The 17964-nt window shown below is 35.2% G+C and overlaps 1 protein-coding gene and 1 long non-coding RNA gene across 16 annotated transcripts in view; one reads left to right on the top strand and one right to left on the bottom strand.

Moving 5' to 3' along the window:
- LOC106791425 (tyrosine-protein phosphatase Lar) overlaps positions 1 to 17964 on the bottom strand; it is a 542243-nt gene that overhangs the window by 321717 nt on the left and 202562 nt on the right. The window lies entirely within an intron of this gene.
- The window catches only part of LOC106791508, a 55276-nt gene that overhangs the window by 17359 nt on the left and 19953 nt on the right, over positions 1 to 17964 (top strand). The window lies entirely within an intron of this gene.

Genomic DNA, 17964 nt, shown 5'->3' with positions numbered 1-17964 from the left:
AACGTCGATGAGAGAAAAAGAAAAAGAAAAAAAAAAAAAAAAAATAAAAAGAGAGAGATAAAGAGAAATAGGGGAAGAAGAGAAAGAAAGAAAGAAAGAGATCCTTTTGGTGGTACTACTCCCGGAGTCTTCTCTCGCGGACGATGAACAGGCATAATGACGATGCAAAACCGTTGCAATTAAATTCTTACACATCCGAAGAGACGGAGCGTAAAGTTTGATGCATAAGAGCGAGCAAAAGTAGATGGAGCGACGAGTTTTGTGAAAATTCACCGATGAGTGAAACACGAAGAATGGAAGAGAAATTATACATAAATATATTTACTTACAATATATATATATATATATATAATATATATATACATAGAAAAAAGAATTATTTTTAGAAAGAGTAAATTATTACCATTGCACGTTGGTATTTACCAGGGGCGGTTCACTTACCGCTACTACCCTTTTTCGTTTTAATTCTCTACCAGCACAGAGCCTCTTCTACTACTCTTTCTTTCTTTCTCCTCCTCTCTCTCTCTCTCTCTCTCTCTCTCTTCTCTCACGTTTCCTGTTTTCTTTCTTCTTTTGTTCTTCCATCTTCTCCTCTCGCGTTCTTTTCCCTCTCTCTCTCTCTATTTTTATCTTTTATTTTCTTTCGTAACAGTACCGTAGTTTCACCGAGAGTGGAATTAACTCCCGTCGAGAAGCCACGATGAATCGACCGACTGTTAAATAAAGGAACTAAAAAGACGGAGTAGAACTTTTCGTTCCGTTGCTAATTCATAATAATATTCAAAATTCATAAGAGAGTAGTAGGGTATAGTATACTGTGTAGAAAAAAAAAAAAAAAAAAAAGAAATAAAAGAAGAAGAAGAAAAAAGTAAAATAAAATAAAATAAAATAAAATAAAAACAGAGGGAAGAGAAAAAGAAGAAAAAGAATGTAAGAAAAATTAAGAATAAAATAAGAAGAAAACGAAAAAGAAGGTGAAGGGAAGGACCAGTAGAATGAGGTGGGTGGGGATATGGGGTATGGGGGGGGGGGATGAAGAAAAGAAAGAGTTGTGTGGGCACCCTCCTTCGAAGATATTGCCAGCAATCCTTTCTCGCGCTTAAAATCGTGCGAAATAGGAAGATGGTTTGACCCAGATGGACGATATTTCATAGACCTTTTCACGTGCACTACCGCCTTTTATCAACTTCTTCCGTCCCGATGCGCCTGTTTACGAACGTCGGTGTGTGACCACTTGACCCGGATATCGAGTGACCCGAGAACGAAGTGAGAGAGAGAAAGAGAGTATCATTTGGAGTCTCTCTTACGAAATCGTGCGGTCGCAAAGCCATTTTCACTCTCTTCTCTTTATATCTATCTCTTTCTCACTCGTTCTTTCTTTTTTCTATCCTTCCTTCCTTCCTTCCTTCCCTCTCTCTCTGACACACACCCTGTCTCTCTCTCTCTCTCGTTTTTTCTAGAAAACGAGCCACTGTATCTTCCGTTATGCGGCTCAATGACTCTTTTGAACGTTGAATTAAAAGTGAATAAGAACGCCTCGACGATTTCTACGTGGTGGATAGGTGGATATACAGAGAGAGAGAGAGAGAGAGAGAGAGAGAGATAGAGAGAGTGAGAGAGTAGGAGAGAGAGAGAGGAGGGTAAAAGTTCTCTTCCTCTTGCCTGCACACGCCTGCTTTTAAAACGGACATCAAAGATCACTCTCTTTCTCTCTTACTCTATCTTTTCTCTTTACACCCCTTCCCTTTCCTTCCCTTTTCTATATCTATATCGTTGCGTATGCGTTTTACACTTGTTCGTCTTTTAACGAACACCCGTGTATAGCCGTCAACAACGTCACCGAGTTGCCGTGTCAATGAACGAACGAAATTGAAAAGGATAAAGGACAAACCTCACGGCTTGGAAATAACTCGAGTTTTTCACGATTCTATACAAGATTTTCACAAGAAACATAATCTTTATCGTATCAATAAAAAAAAAATAGGAAACTTCATTTAAACTTGTCGAACTTTCAATTCCGGTGAATATCGAATAGTGTTGTATACATTTTTCGAATTAGAAAAATTAATTTTGTTTTTATTTTTTTCAAATAAAAATACTATCTCAGATTTATTTTAATCGATCCGTGGATCTCTGTTAAAAAAGAAATAAAAAAAAAAGAACAACAAAAAAAGTAACTTCGAGATCGTTTTCAACGAAATATTCGCACAATGTCATAATATAAATTTGGTTTCAGTATATTATAACATTAATTATTATTCGCACTAAAAATATAAATAATTAAGCTTGGAGATTTTGGAATTAGATAGTTGCCATTAAAGCTTAGTAGAGATATTAAAAAAAAAAGAAAAAAAATTCGCGACAAAAAACATCTGTCCGAGAAATATCTTTAGTCTAACTAAGCAAGAATATCTAACGAATAAAGATCCAACAGAGAAATAGGATTAAGCAAACATTCATGAACGTGGGCAGTAACGCGACTTAACCTCGCGCCTTCCACAGTCTTTCCATTTAAAACTTTTTCTCTCGGCAACGGTGCACCGTACCGCTTTACGAGTTTGCGGGGGAAGGGTGAGGGGAGGGATAAAGGGTTTGCGATGGTGGTGGTAGTAGTAGTAGTAGTAGTAATGGTAATAGTTGTAGTAGTAGTGGTGGTCTGAGGATCTTATGCAGAATCGTTCAAAATAATAACTATGGCTTTAACAAAAATAAACGAGAATGACTACGCAGCACTTTCCTTTTAAACATAGAGACTGCAGTTTTGCTGCAACTCGAAGACAACGGATCTACCGGCAAATAACGAAGATAGCAACTAAAAATAAAACAAAACGAGAAAACGAGAGAGAGAGAGAGAGAGAGAGAAAGATATTCGTATTAATTCAATTACCTATCTCAAGCTAAGATTGTTCTCTTTGGTCGATATAATACGAGTTAATAATACATCTTAACGAACCGAAATAAAACTGCTTTTTTGGAAGGAAACAATAAAGAAATATAATAATACAAGGAGAAATGGAAAATGAAAAGATGAAAAGATGAGGAACAACAACAAAAAAATATAAAAATGGAGAGACAAATCGAGCACGCCGGGGTAGAAGATTCGCAGATGTCTGCAGAAACGTGGCTGTAAGAACTGTATTAATTAGTTACAGAGGGATAAGAGGGGCCAAAGAGGGAAGGGGGGATATAACGCGAAGAAAAACGACGTGATAGGGATAGGTAGACGAAGAAGAAGAAGAAGAAGAAGAAGAAAAAATCAGAGCAGGCCTCAGAAATTTAAAATAATATTACCGTTGAGGAAAAATCCGGAAGTTCGCTTCGGTAGAAGGAAAAACCTGACTAGAAAAAGAACATTGAAGTAGAGCCTGAAAGAAGAAAGAAAGAAAGAAAGAAAGAGAGAAAGAGAGAAAGAGAGAGAGGTTCAACTTCAAGACTTCCGAGCGACCGGGGGTAGTAGCCGTAAAGAATTCATGAAAGGTAAATCATTTCTTAGAAGGTGAGGAGGGTGAAGGGGGAGGGGGAAGAGGTAGGGGGGATTGGGGTACGGGTTGGGTCGAAAGAACGGAGGCGCGGAGGTTTCCTTAATGTTGCGATATTTTACAGAGGAAAACTCTTTAAATCTAATATATTACGGACAGTAATTAAATATAAGTTACACATACAGGGTTAAGTTCGGGAATACACATACACACATACAGATAATTTGAAATATATATATATATATAAATCTAGGATGGAAACGAGCTAAAAGAAGAGGTTTTAAAACCTTGACAATAATTTTTCACGTTATACTTTATTAAAACATAAACCTCTTGAAACATTTCAACGTGTTTAATAAAAGAGAGGGAGAGAGAGAGAAATAGATAAAGTAGTGTTTTATGGTATTTTTTTTTGTTTTAATTTTTTATTCTACATGCTCTCTGTCAATTGTTCCATCGTCGAACTCCCTTTCGACATCCGCAAAAATACTCCGTTCGTTCCCAAGAGATTTCTTGCTGCTAACTCCTGACGCAAAGAACAATATTCTTCGTTTGTGTTACCCTCCCCCCCCCCCCCCCCCGCCTCACAGCGCCTTCGCGTGTCGTCGAGTTACGACGACGACGACGACAGTGAATCGAACGAGGAAGAAATTGCCTTTCGGATTACATCTTATTTCTTTATTTTTCTCTTTTCCTTTTTCTTCCTTTTTTATTTCTTATTTCTTAGAAAAGAAGGGCTGTTCTAGTTTGAAACTCGAAGACATCGTTTCGTTCACTTGTTCGTTCGTTCGTTCGTTCGTGCTTCTCGTCACCTTTTCTATCTTCCTTCTCTTTCTCTCTTTCTATCTTTTACCACACTTTTGCCGTTGCAACGGTGCAACCAACCCCTCTTTGCCATCTACCACGAAAAGCCAAACGCTCGTGTACGCTCGAGCCGGAAGTCAGGTGTGCCAGTCGCCGTTTCTACCTAGGATTTATGTGTGTCACGACAGCCTGTTGCTCGGCACCCAACTTATACGTATTAGGCTGGACTCGAGAACGGATAATCTTTTCAGTATAGTACTCCAAATCTTCTAACTTATATTTATGATTTTTATCTTTTCAAAATTTATGATGAAAAATGGAGAATTATTCGTTAGTTAATGGGGGTTAAACGTAAACGTAAATGTAAACACTTTGGCAGTTCGATATTTTAATATTTTTAATTGAAAAAAAATTATATGAAAATCATACAAATTATTTCCAATAAGAGATTAGAACATTTAATAATAATTTTATAAATATTAATATATAATATAACGGGGAAACGTTAAAAATGGCAAGCTGATCGTTGAAGAAAATTTAGAAAAAGAAATTTACGTCAATGTGTTAATTAATTCGTAACTTGAAAATCTTGCAACCAAAAGTGTCAAAACGTAAGTAACATCATACATATATATTTTCTATTTTTATTACGCTAAATTTAAAAACATCCAATCTAAAACTGAGATTTATCTCATTTATTACCTAAAGATATATTTCTCCAAGAAATACAGTTTTCCTTGGATATTTTCTTCGACGTTTACACGAAAGAACATAGTTAAATATTTATAAATCAATTCGATTTAAACATTTCAGTAAATGAGAGATATTAAACTAGATTGAATTTATCTCCCTTCCCTACAAAAGATCTGACATTAATGAAGATTGCTACCTTTCCGTTATTTATAAATTAATTATTAGTAATAGAAATACTCAAATTACGCGAATACTTAAGTAAGATATTTGTAAATATATAATATAAAATAATATTGATCATTTTCTTATTAACGCGTTTACATTTCAAATTAATTTTCATTTTGACATTCTAAAATAATTATTCCTATCTCGTTTATAAAATATTCATATTCGATAAATGTAAGAAAATAAAAAAAGAAAAGAAAAAAAAAATAAAGATTAAATAAAACGAAAGATATGAGAACTCTTAAACTGTGACTTACGATTTATCGATCACTTCTGCAAATGTCGTCTCGAAGCTCCAAAGGTTTTCGAAGGTTCGAGATGATCCTTTTTTGATTGCAACCCGATAATCCGCATCGTTCGCTATGAAAAGATCTAAGCTGCAGTACTCGAAACCTTCCAATTTATTCCACGCATGAACTCGTCTTCTTCTTCTTCTTCTTCATCCTTCTACTCTGAGTGCTTAGGATTTTTCTATATTTTCACTTTTGCTCAACATTTTACACACATACATACACACAACACACACACACAACTTGACGTACTTTTAACCATAAGTTTTTCTCACCAAAGAAACTAAATTCGGCACGATTACTCGCGAATACTCGTTTGGAAATATAACTTTGTAGAACAAATTTTTCCTCGTAATATAATATTTAAAATCGAGAAATACGTAAATGTACTATTACGTGCGTTCCTATCGAGAGCTAAGCTTTAAATGAGAAAATACACTTTGAATATTTGTTTACTATCTTTATACACGCATACATACACAATATCAAGATCTCGGTTAAATCAATAAACTATCTTTTAAGGCTATACAAACAATCAACTAACCATCGAAAAACAAACGTTAAAAACGCGTATACGAGTGTATATACATAGATATATATAATACATGTTCCATATACAACGAGTATAGTAAAATACATTGCAAATCTTTTGAAAGAAAATTCATAACACCTAACACACGAAAAAGAAAGAAAGAAAGATAGAGAGTGCGTGTCTCATTCTCCCCACTTTGAGTCCGTCTCTCCCTTAAAAGCCGAATCCCTTTTCCAAGATATCAAGATGGATAGGGGAGAAGGTTCAAAGTTGCTCGTAGTGGCATTAATTCGAACGACGGGGGAAGTACTCCGCCGTGAGTGCCATCTAAACATGCTAATCCTCGCGTGGATAGTAGTAGCGAGTTACTAGTATAAAGATCGATACCACTACTAGAACGAACATCGTCCACTACTATCACCAACATAGTTACCAACCAGGGTTAAAACTAATACCAGTAAAGAGGTACAACCACTACCACCAACCAACGTTCGTCCGTTCATTCGTCCGTCCGTCCGTCAGTCCGTTCTTCGTCCTTCTACATCCTAGATCCTAGAGAACGCGTTCCAAAGATCCCTTTCGCGAACCGCAAATCCTGCTAGGACCAGGAACTTCCCTGTAAGACATACAAATAGCAGTCTTCTTGGGGCTGGCTATTCCAGAAGGCAAAGGTAACCTCGATCGACTCCTAAGCAAACAACTTTCTCGTATTACGTATTCGTCGAATATTCAAATACTCTTGGTATGCTACTCCCACTTTCTTCTAGTTTCACTTATTCGTTTCTTCATCTTCATCTTCATCTTCATCCTTTTCCTTTTATTTTATATTTTTTCTTCCTTCTTCTTCTTCTTATTCCTGTTATAGTAAATCTCACGAAGATGCGAGATCTTTCCAACTAGATAGCGTGTTTTCTTCAACGTTTTACGAAGTAGCAGGGGCTGCCCTCGAACTAAGCTACGGAGAGCCACTCAAACGGATTGATCTGTTGAAACTAATAGCTTAGAGGAGTTGTTTTCGTTCAGGTAGTATACAACAGCTGCGTCTAAAATGCGCGTTCGATATTTCTTTTCGTCCTTCTTCTTCTTTTTCCTTTTTTTTCACCACTTTTTTTTTTTTTTTTTTTTTTTTTCTTTTTTTTTTTTTTTTTTTTTTTTATAAACTGAGTGTTTCCGCAAAAGGATAATCATGAATTTCGTCGACAGGAAAGATCTCTTTTCCTATTTTTATTTCTCTTTCTCTCTTTTTTTTTCTTTTCTTTTTTTTTCTTTTTTTTTTTATTTTCATTCGCGGAAATAATTAGCGGTATAACCTAAAGAAAATACGAACGAATGAAAAATTCAACGGATGAAAAATATTTCCGCGCTCGGAATCAATGTAAAACGCGTATAACGCAGTTTCCACGCGTTTTTGTTAAAATGAGGGAAAGAGAGATACAAAGAGAGAGAGAGACAGAGAGAGACAGAGAGAATGAGAGAGAGAGAGAGAGAGAGAGAGAGAGAATGAGAGAAGAGAAAAGAGTACTAGAAGAGGTTATTAAAGTGCGCACGACCTGGTCTGATTTTCCAGCGAATTTAATTCTTTGGTCCCGCTTGTAAATGAATCAAGCATGGAATTTGAAAATCAATTAACGAAGCGGCCACGAAACTCACGTACTGGTATACAAAAGCACGTCAAAGTACGAACTTTACTGCTGTTTAATGCAAGAGCTGTTTATTTATCGATCAGTGTTAATAGCACGATCGTAATGCTCTATTTTTTCTTTTTCTTTCTCTTCCTCTCTCTCTCTCTCTCTCTCTCTGTTCCTATTTTTTTTTATACTCCGATAACACGAGTACGATGAGCATAATTAAAGATGGATTTTGTTTTAGAGTCTGTGTAATAAAACTCATTCTCATCTCTCTCTCTCTCTCTTTCTATCTCTTTCTCGTACACTCTCTCACACATTTTCATTTTCATTTTTGCATAAAGTAAAATAACTTGAAAGTATGAAAAAGATTTCGTTCGCGAGTTTTACGTTGATTTTAATTGATATTTTTATTTCTCCTATCGCGGGTTTTCCATCTGCAATCGTAAAACATTCGCTTTTTCGCAAATTTAACGACCTTGTTTTATCGACCCGGAAAATCCTATCGTTTCAATTCGTTTTATTCATCAAATTTCATTCGAATCGAATTAATATAGATGAAATACGAAAACAACTACGATCTATAATGGAATTATTTGGATATACCAATGTTAATAAATAAATGAACACGCATAAACGCACACAATAATACATACACTCGTACGTATCTATTAGTTTATTATTCGGATATTTTGTTAAAGGCAAAGAATAATAATAATAATAATAATAATAATAATAATAATAATAATATAGGATGGATTGGAGAAATGTGTAGCGTAGACAAATTTACGAAACTAAATGAAAATCTTTTCCTCGCCCGTTGATATTTACGTTCGACAAGAGGGTTGAACCGAGCTATGCGGTGGGGAAGGGGGGGGGGGCGGTAGTTTAAGGGACGAAAAGGGGGAAGATAGGTAGCTCACGCGAGCACTCGAGCGGATGCAAAGCTTTGACCGTCCGGATGTGCAGTGAACCGAGCCAGTTCTCGTTCGAGTCTGCACCATCCGTGTCGTATAATTTTGTTTGTTTATGGTTGCTCGGCTACTCGATTTTTCACTCTTAATGGACGCGCTCAAGCTGACAAACGACCGCGCTTCATTCTTTTTTTACCCTTTCTCTCTCTCTCTCTCTCTCTTCATCCTATCGTTCTCTTCCCTTCACCATTTTACTACTATCTATCCATCTCTCTTTCTCCGAAGTGGAAAGTCCTTTCCTGCTTAGCAAAGTCTCTTATTTAAATGCTCGCATCATAAATTGATGACATTAACATGAGATATGCGATCGTGACCGTAACAGCGTTACCAAAGTTTAACATTGAAAAACACATTGAAGTATAAAAATTCGAAAAGAAGTTCCTATCGAGATAAGTAGCCAAGAGGAAAGAAATAGCCCAAGGTGGAATGGGAGAAGCCTCCTCTGCTACACTCTGAGTTGGCGAGAAAAGAGGATATATTGTCAAAAGGAAAAAGACGAAAGGAAAGGAAAGAAAAGAAGAAGAAGAAGGGAGGGTGGTTGTGGATGAGGATAAGAAGAAGAAGAATAAAAAGAAGAAGAAGGAAGAAGAGAGAACCCACGGAAGTTTAATTTCGAGGCTGTAGTATCGGTCGGTAGTATCGTACAACGCCGGCGGTGTTTAAGCTGCGTCGTTGCATCCAACACTAAATCATAAGATATTAGAGGAGGTCTGGAAGAGTGGTCCTTCCCTCTTTCCCCCCCCCCGCTACTTTCTTCTCTTTTCCTATCCAGGACGCACCACCAAGACTCGGCACGAATCCTTCCTACTTTCTTTCGAGGAACGAAGAGAGTAGTACACACCCGGCTAGAACCAATTTTTCTCTTGGCTGTCGCACCGAGTTACGAAGAAATGAAGCCACCCCTGTTTCCCTTCGACCGTCTTCTTCTTACTCTTTCTTTCCTTCCTTTCTTTCTTCTCTTTGCTTCTTTGCTTCTTTCCTTACTTGCTTGCTTGCTTGCACCCTTTTCATCTCTCTTATTTCCTCTTTCTTTCATTCCTTCTTTTTCTTTCGAATGAAGTCCTTGGTTGTAAAGATACATCAACGATTCTATAGAGTCAGCGATATCTGTGCGAAAAGTATTTCCTTCCTTCTTTCTCTCTATCTTTTTCTCTTTTCGTATATTTCGTTTTACGTTTACCACGAATTACTTTATTTTCTCTCACTCGAGTCTTCAAGCCGTGCATTTCATTCCTAACGTCAGCCATCCATTCCACTGAGATCCAATAAAATCAAACAACGGCTAATGCCTGTTGACAACTCTCTCTCAAGCTAAGAAACGTAGAATATTCTACGGTGGATTACTTTTTTTTTTTCACATGAATATCATCCTCCACGTAAACGATGAATATTATAATATAATAAAGAATCAAATCGGGGGGAACTATAACGAATGATTATATTATTCAATTACGATATTTTTCTATAAATACGGCTTATTTAAATAAGATAATATGAAAAATATTTGTTACTTAAGAAAGAAAAAAAAGAAGAAGAAGAAGAAACGAGACATAATACGGAATAATACAAAAATGAAGACGAATGTAACGATTATATGTACAAGAGCTACTATACTATCTACTGTAAATCGAATAAAAATAAAAATAATGGAGCTCTTTTGATCACGGTGAACGCGAAACTAGTACGATAAGAGGGTATTGAGGTAGAAGAATAATAGAAAGAAAAACGGCCAAGTTTCTTCTTTTCGTCCTCGTTCTCCTCCTCCTCCTCCTCATTCTCCTCCTCCTCCTCTTCTTCTTCCACCTTTTCCACTCCTTTATCTTCTTTTCTCGTGATTTCTATTATTAACCTCCAGCGATAAAATAGCTGGAACACGTTTCAAACGAGATCGTATTCGAGATATGTATTGGCGATGCTGCAAGTTTCTGGCTCATGAAATTTGATCAGGAAAATCGTTTATATATATATATATATATATATCTATACTTATATATGTTCTATTATCGAATATCATTTGATTTTATTCGATCATATTTAACGAACAAATTAAACTTAAACTTAAGCGTAATTATTTTATAATAGAAAAATGAGATAAAAAACGAAAATTGTTTGTTAATTAACGTGATGTTATATGATCGGTTAAAATATTGGCAAGTATCGATCGAGTTTAAGTATAAAACCGTGGATAGTAAAATGTTAATTAAATCGATTAATTTGATCAATCAAATTAGGTTGAACAGGAACAAAAGGCTTCTTCTACCGTATACATACATATATCTATGTATATATACAACGTGTGTGTATCAGAATAGGATAGTAAGTTACAACATACTACAAAAGCGTAGATCGTCACTCGTCGAGGAGATAACAGACGCACTCACCTTCCGAAAAGCACTTGCGTATCTACGAGCAACGGACAGTTATGGGCCGTTCGATGATATCGCACCGCGTAGATGGTATACCGAAGCGAAAGGGTTTCGATTACGTTCCACCAACCACAAGGATCGTGGAGCAAGGATTAAACGACCCTCCTCCTACTCCTACTCCTCCTCCTCTTGTCATTTCCGTAAATTTCACAAAAGCGAGCTAACCGAGGCCAATCCTCTTTCAGAAATACCTCTAATACCCCATCATGCATCTTTCTAATGATCCTACCGAACCTTATATGAACTTATAAGAAACAACATTTCGTTACTAACTCCCCTTGCCTAACATCGTATCTTCGAGAAAATATATTCTTTAATATTAAATAAATATTTCTATATATATACACTTTGACTTTTCATAATATTTATTTTTGTTTTTAATATTGCGACCACCAACAACTTGTCATATATTTTTCTAACGATCCTTGGTATCGTAAGAAGCAAAGCGTTTCCATTGCTAACGAAAAATATCCTTTAATATTAAACAAATACTTTTCTCTCAAATATGCATTTTATATTTTGACTATTCATTTCGTTTCAGTTTTACTTTATTTATTTTGTTTTCTTCTTAAATTTTGCAACCTCCACCAACAACCTGTCATATATATTTCTACGGACCCTTGCGTTGAAACAAAAAATAAGTTTTAGCTAGAAAATTTATGTGAACCTAACGTAGAAATAATCTTACGTCTAGTCCCTTTTTTTTTTTTTTCATCGTCACCCAAAAAATGCTATTCGAAAAGAATACAAATTTAAGATTCTTTCCAACCAACATCTCGTATAATATACGAGGATCAAATGAACGTTTTCAAAAAAATATGCATTTACCGTTTGGACTTTGGACTCACTTCGTTAACATTCTGCATCAACTTTTTTTGATTATTATTACATTTTTTGTTTAGTTTTTTTTTACTTTTTTTTTAACTTGGCGAGAGATGGAAAATTAACGAAGGGTGGCTAGATTGCTGGAGGAGGGGTGGGGAAAAGGGGCTGGAGTTACAAAGAGATCGGAGAGAATAAGAATGAGAGAAAAAAAAGTAAACGAAAGAGTGAGAGAGAGAGAGAGAGAGAATGGACTGGTGTTTATTGCACGATTGCCGGAGGCGACTGTTTTGGTGCTGCGCACTGTCACCGCTATTCCGTACCGAAAAATAAAAGGAAAAACATACATATACTTCCCGTAGCTTCTACCTCAACGTTAACGGGTAAGGCAAAATGTCGCGAAGCTATTATCCAACGGATTTCATTTTCTGCTTCGATGTACTCTCTCTTTTCTTCTCTTCTCTTCCTTCTTTCTTTCTTTCTTTCTTCCTTTCTGTCTTTCTTTCTACCCATCTATTTTTTTTTTTATTCGTCGCTCTATTTACCTTCGCTGCAATAAACAAAAAAAAAGAAGAGGAAGAAGAAAGAAAAAAATAAAACGAAACTAATATATCTCGTCGATGTTTACTCCCGAAGTAACAAAGATTATTAAAGAAAATGTACAATTCACTTATACCTTCCTTCAAATTATCCCCTTCTATTTTTTATATTTTACTCTTCTTTCTTTCTTTCTTTTTTTTTTTTTTTTGATTATTATTATTCCGTTCCACTCGTTCACCGAGTCGAGTGAAGGCGAGAGAGGTGTGTTGCGAAAAATTTCCCTTCCATCTTATTTTATTTTTTATCAACCAGACGATGACGACGACGACGACGACGAGAGAAGGAAGGAAAACCGTACTGAAAGAAAATGAAAACAAAGAGAAAGAAAGCAACCTCGAAAGAATGAAGTTTTTTTTTTTCCCCCACCGTTACCGAGATTTCCTTCGCAGAAATTACCGAAGTACCTACCAACCGAGGAGTTGAGTTGAGGATTTTTCCTTGAAAAAGAAATACATTTGAGAGGGAGCGGACAAGCTGCTTAAATTTTTTAAATACACATTCCCAGTCCCCTATTTCATATCGTTCGTCTTCCTTCATCTCCTGGCCCAGTTTTACCCGAGAGAAAACTTCTTTTTCTACTTCTACTTCTCTTTCTTCTTCTTCTTCTTCATCTTCATCTTATTCTTCTTTTTCTTCTTTTACCAGCGTTATAACGCGAAGGATAAATGTATACACATACCAACGCCATATAACGTGAAAATTTTATTCTTCCTTTAACTCGATGAAGCAAATAACTTCGTAGACGCTTAAGACGTTGCCAGACTTTTTTCCGCGTAAACATTGAAAAATGCAACAAACGTAGCATCCCTATCCTCAACCCTTCCTCATCCCTTGCTACTACTATTCGTTAGAAACGCATTTCAACGTTATATTCGTGTTTCACGATATAATATATCCATTACGAGTTAATATTAATACAAAAATAAAAGGAAACAAACAAAAATAATAATAATAATAATAATAATAATAAGCTAAGTAAACGCGTGTTGAAACAATCGTTGGCAAATTAATATAAACAATCTTTATCGTTAGATATGAAATATGATTAACTCGATAGAAATTTGTTTATAGATAAAATAAAGAAGGCGTTGTGGGATGGGTGGGGTGGGGGGATTGAAGAGGGGGAAGAAAAAACACAAGGCGTAGGAGAAGTTTCTCACGTTGACCCCCTTTCGAGAAGCTTCCCTTCTATTTCCATTTCATTTTCTTCTTCTCTCGCTATATTCCCTTTCCACCGGTGCCTAAGAGCGAATATAAATACGTCGAACGTAAATGCACCGAGGTTCCTGTAGCACGTACGATGCGAAAGAAGATGTGAAAGAAGAAAAATAAAAAGAAAACGAAAAGAAAGAAAAGGAAAGGAAAGGAAAGGAAAGGGGAAAGGTGAGACATTGTTGTCGAGGAAAAAAAGGAAGAAAGAGATAGTTTCGATATATCGATCGAGAATAAACAAGAATAAGGTGGAAGAAAGGAATAAGAATAAGAAGGGAGAAAATCGGGAGAGGGGGGAAAGGGGATCGGCCTGGAAGGAGTCGATACAATAACACGGAATATACATGAAACGGGTCAGAAGGTGAGGATGTGAATGGAGGAAGAAGAAAAAGAAAAGCAGAAGAAAAAAAAAATAAAAAAAGAAGAGAGTGAAACGAGGGGTGACAACCGAATGGATAAAAGCATCATGACTTAGTAATGAACTCACCTTTTCGTATGACCTCAATCGCACATATTCTGGCTATCATTGGCCCTACTTCAATTTTAGTCTACCAATCCTTCTTTCTTTCTTCCTTTCTTTTTTTCTCTCTCTCTCTCTCTCTCTCTTTCTCTTTCTATTATTTTATCTCTTTTATTATTCAGCAATATTATTAATAAAAGATGACTGACGATAAAATGATATATATGTTAATATGTTAATGTTAATTCGTGAAATGATTATACTTACCTATTAAAGTATAAAAGAATTACTTATATAGATTTTAACTGGGTTGTATAGGAAATTATAAGAGAGGCAACTAATTAAGATATAAAATTAATGTTTGATCCGTAAATTTGAGATCTAATATAACAATACGACTCTAACAGAACATTGATTTTCAAAGTACAAAAAAGAAAATAAGAACGAATAACTACGAGCATTGTTCAATCTTATACTACATTAGTTATTTCGTGTAAAACGTAAGTTTTTCATGAATCAATTGAATTATTAACTTTAACCTTTTATTTTATTATTATTATTACTATTAATATATTATTAGTCGTAAAATGAGATGAATGAAATGTGAGTAGAATGGATCATTATTATTTTAATTATACGAATAATATTTCGATTATTCGTTAAGATAAGAAGATGTAGAATAAATATCGCGAAATAATATCAATGAAACCTCGACGTTATTTTCGCACGTAAGGAATAAGACGGGTAAGGAAAAAAGTTCTTGCTAAATAGTACGTGATATTAATAATGTATAATATAATATATATATATATATTAGTATTATAGTATATATATAATACTAAAATAATTCCGGTCACGAACTCGATTTCTTTATACAATATAAATGTGTAAGTACGGTGCGTGAGTGAGTGGTGTTTGGGGTGGGTAGATTGGTGGGATGGGTGGTTAGTTGGTATATATACTTTTCTTGCGACACACATCGCATGTATCGTATCAATGTATGTACTTACGAACTCCTGTTTATGAAAGAGGATAGCGAAGGGTGATGGTGGTGAACGGGGAAGGACTAATAAAGGCCACAGCAGGATGTCTAATAAACTATCACGGCTTATGCACATCCATAACCACAAACCATACGACACTATAATATCCTACCACCCGTTCGCGAGATACCTAAAACTTTTCTCGGCTGAGAGAAAGGAAACAGAAGAAGGGAATGGAGAGAAAAAAGGGATGAAAGTTTTTAAAAAAAAAGGCTCGTAGTAGAATATTCTCGTCGATGTTTTCAAAAATTCGTAGACGATTAATTTCAATTAACATTCATTATTTGTTATTTATTAAATTATTGAAGATTTTGAGAATATACCAGGAATACACACGCGAAGAGAACGCGAAAATAATATATTATGATATTTTTCATTGTTTTTTTTTCTCACATATGAAATATTACACGTATTACGTTACGATCATTAACCAAAATTATGAAAAAATTCTTACGAGTTATATCTGTTAATGTTGAATAAAACATATGTAAAATACAGAAAAAAAGAAATAGAACGAATGTGAGAATGATTAATAATAATTCGAGGATGATTGTGGGAATGACCGTGCGAGAATTCTATTCTTTTAATATCGGGCATGATCGTCATATTATCTCGGTGTGCATTCGGTGAATAAAACACATCGTATATTTCTTCTCTCACTCACTATCTTTCTCTTGAACTGAACGACATACTTACTTACTAAAGACACACAATGTCAGCCAATCTGGAGCAGGGAATAAAGAAGATATGGACTTAAAAGGTATTTTCCGAGCTTGGAACGTTAAAAATGAATTCGCGATAGAACGGATTTAAACGAGAGAGAGAGAGAGAAAGAGAGAGAGAGAGAGATAGCTGAAGTTTCTTGTCATCCTGCTTAATCAATAGATAAAACGTAGTTCGCTCAGGAGAATAAGTAGAATGACAAATCTAAAACGATCTTCGTAGTAATAGTAGTAGTATTAGTAGTAGTAGTAGTCGTTGTACACGTCGGTACGAAAAGATGACGATGAGAAGGAATTGTCCTATCGATTTGTCGTCCATCTCGTTAGAGGAAACGTTCCTAATTTGATGCAGAAGAACTATAGCGACGTTTTGCAACTTTGATGTTCCATCAGTTACCTCAAAATTACACGAAAATAGCGAACCTTAACGTTACGTACGGAAGAGACTTATTTATCCAACCTTTTTAACGACGAATAATTCGATCCGTCTCTCGTTTTCCCAATTCTAAAATAGTATACCCAAAATTTGATCAACATTATTATATAATAATTATCGATAATTAACGTAAATCAATTACATGTAAAAATATGTTTTCCCGTAGGGAATTATGAATTTTTCTTCGATCATTTTTTTTTTTTTTTTTTATTTAATGCTCTATATGGAAATAGAATTTTGAGAATAACGACGTGATAAACGATTCTGTTCCTTTTTTTTTTTTAAATTAGATACGCTATTTACATTATTCGTTACGATTATTTACAAAATCATAAGAAATTTTTGACCGATATTCTTATTTCCAACGTATAATACGAAACTTTGTCGAAACTTTTAAATAAATAACTCGAAGTAGATTGAATATACTCGATCAATTTATCTAACATAAGATAGACGTGAAAATTTTTCATCCCCCTCTCTCTCTCTCTCTCTCTTCGCGAGTTTCTACACTTCAAAATGTGTTTTCTTTCGATCGATTTAAAAATGTTTTACAAAAAGATTGATACCGAAATTTCAACAATTTAGAACTATTAAACGTTAGAATCTCGACCAAAGGGAGACAATTATCTCAACATTCAAAGATATATCTCGAGAATAATGAGAAATTACATGAGGATGTAATAATAATGGAAGGTGAGATAGTTAGATAGAAAGACAGACAGAGAGAGAGATATGAAGATAGGAAGATGAAGATGGAGAGATAGGTGGTACGACAACGACTGTTTGTTCATCTATACATACATACGCACCTTGAATTATTACGTATAGTGGTAGACAACGTTTGATATCCTAACGTAGTCCTTCCGTCCTCTCCCACGTAGGGAAACTCTCTCGTTTGCGTGTTATCTTATGGTACATCGTGCGGATTGGCGACGTCTTGAGACATAACTAAACGTAGTATCTCAGAGAGAGAGAGAGAGAAAGAGAGAGAGACAGAGAGAGACAGAGAGAGAGAGGGTACGTGAATGAGTAAGTGTTTGGAAGAGAAGGAAACTGTTTCTCTCTCTCTCTCTCTCTTTCTCTCTCTCTCTCTCTCTCTCTCTCAAATGAGAGAACGTAGCATCGAGCCCAACGGGAGGATTCCTAGCATTCGCCTCTTAGCAACGGTTAACGAGCCTCAACTCTTGGTGTTGATAACGACCTTCTGTTTACCAACTCCTACGTACGATGCTACGCCAAGTGTCCGTGAATTTGTTGAATTGCTGAAACGTTAGCTTGTCGTTGGCCACCTTACTTCAAAAACAAATTTTCCTAAAATACCAAAACGGTATGGTAATTGAATTCACGTTGACTTCATTTCATTGTTTATCAATTATTATCGATACATTTTTCCTATTTTCTATTATTTCTTCTTCTCTTCTTAATTTTATCAAATATTGTTAATTATGTAATACACGCATTGTTGTGTGATTAAAATATTATAAATATTATGTTATTTAATTTATTTAATCCGATATAACGGTGTTCGATTGCATTTAATTGAAAATAAAAATAAATAAAAAAAAAACAATATTAAATTGTCCAAAATGAAAAAGAAAAAAAAAAAAAAAAAAAAAAAAAA

The sequence above is a fragment of the Polistes canadensis genome, unplaced genomic scaffold, assembly GCF_001313835.1.
Source record: "Polistes canadensis isolate GaletaPanama2010 unplaced genomic scaffold, ASM131383v1 scaffold_8, whole genome shotgun sequence".
Taxonomy (NCBI): Eukaryota; Metazoa; Arthropoda; class Insecta; order Hymenoptera; family Vespidae; genus Polistes; species Polistes canadensis.
This window is presented reverse-complemented; position numbering and strand designations above follow the sequence as displayed.